At 49.3% G+C, this 1,611-nt stretch overlaps 1 long non-coding RNA gene across 1 annotated transcript; it reads left to right on the top strand.

Annotated features, from left to right (window-relative positions):
• The first annotated feature begins 818 nt into the window (after nucleotides 1-818).
• Nucleotides 819-1,112, top strand: LOC124028957. Its single transcript, XR_006837692.1, has 3 exons — nucleotides 819-896; nucleotides 961-987; nucleotides 1,053-1,112. It is a non-coding gene; the product is annotated as an uncharacterized LOC124028957 (long non-coding RNA).
• The last annotated feature ends 499 nt before the right edge of the window (nucleotides 1,113-1,611 follow it).

The raw sequence follows: 1,611 nt of genomic DNA on the forward strand, positions 1-1,611 counted from the left end.
GTCCATTTAGGAGAGAGTAGGGTGAGGTACTAGAGTCACAGAGCCTGCTAGTTGACAGGGTGTGGTAGGGTCCATTTAGGAGAGAGTAGGGTGAGGTACTAGAGTCACAGAGCCTGCTGGTTGACAGGGTGTGGTAGGGTCCATTTAGTGAGAGAGTAGGGTGAGGTACTAGAGTCACAGAGCCTGCTAGTTGACAGGGTGTGGTAGGGTCCATTTAGGAGAGAGTAGGGTGAGGTACTAGAGTCACAGAGCCTGCTAGTTGACAGGGTGGTAGGGGTCCATTTAGGAGAGTAGGGTGAGGTACTAGAGTCACAGAGCCTGCTAGTTGACAGGGTGTAGTAGAGGTCCATTTAGGGAGAGAGTAGGGTGAGGTACTAGAGTCACAGAGCCTGCTAGTTGAGGTGTGTGGTAGGGTCCATTTAGGAGAGAGTAGGTGTGAGGTACTAGAGAGTCACAGAGCCTGCTAGTTGACAGGGTGTGGTAGGGTCCATTTAGGAGAGAGTAGGGTGAGGTACTAGAGTCATAGAGCCTGCTGGTTGACAGGTGTGGTAGGGTCCATTTAGGAAGAGTAGGGTGAGGTACAGAGTCACAGAGCCTGCTAGTTGACAGGGTGTGGTAGGGTCCATTTAGGGAGAGAGTAGGGTGAGGTACTAGAGTCTGCCAGAGCCTGCTAGTTGACAGGGTGGTAGGGTCCATTTAGGAGAGAGTAGGGTGAGGTACTAGAGTCACAGAGCCTGCTAGTTGACCCAGGGTGTGGTAGGGTCCATTTAGGAAGAGTAGGGTGGAGTACTAGAGTCACAGAGCTGCTAGTTGACAGGGTGTGGTAGGGTCCATTTAGGAGAGAGTAGGGTGAGGTACTAGAGTCACAGAGCCTGCTAGTTGACAGGGTGTGGTAGGTCCATTTAGGAAGAGTAGGGTGAGGTACTAGAGTCACAGAGCCTGCTGGTTGACAGGGTGTAGGGTCCATTTAGGAGAGAGTAGGGTGAGGTACTAGAGTCACAGAGCCTGCTAGTTGACAGGTGTGTAGGGTCATTTAGAGAGAGTAGGGTGAGGTGAACTGTCAGGAATATATGTTCCCATACACCACAGAGTTTGAGTGTTCCCATACACCACAGCATTTAGAGAGTGTTCCTGCACACCACAGCATTTAGAGTGTTCCTGCACACCACACAGCATTTAGGAGAGTGTTCCCATACACCACAGCATTTAGGAGAGTGTTCCTATACACCACAGCATTTAGGAGAGTGTTCTATACACTACAGCATTTAGGAGAGGTTCCCATACAATTACAGCATTTAGAGAGGTTCCTGTACACCACAGCATTTAGGAGAGAGTTTCTGTACAATTACAGCATTTAGAGAGTGTTCCTGTACACCACAGCATTTAGGGAGAGTGTTCCTGTACACCACAGCATTTAGAGAGTTCTCTGTACACCACAGCATTTAGAGAGTGTTCCTGTACACCACAGCATTTAGAGAGAGTTTCTGTACACCACAGCATTTAGGAGAGTGTTCCATACACCACAGCATTTAGGAGAGTGTTCCTGTACACCACAGCATTTAGGAGAGTGTTCCTGCACACCACAGCATTTAGGAGAGAGTTCCTGTACAC

Source organism: Oncorhynchus gorbuscha, unplaced genomic scaffold (assembly GCF_021184085.1).
Source record: "Oncorhynchus gorbuscha isolate QuinsamMale2020 ecotype Even-year unplaced genomic scaffold, OgorEven_v1.0 Un_scaffold_5113, whole genome shotgun sequence".
Taxonomy (NCBI): Eukaryota; Metazoa; Chordata; class Actinopteri; order Salmoniformes; family Salmonidae; genus Oncorhynchus; species Oncorhynchus gorbuscha.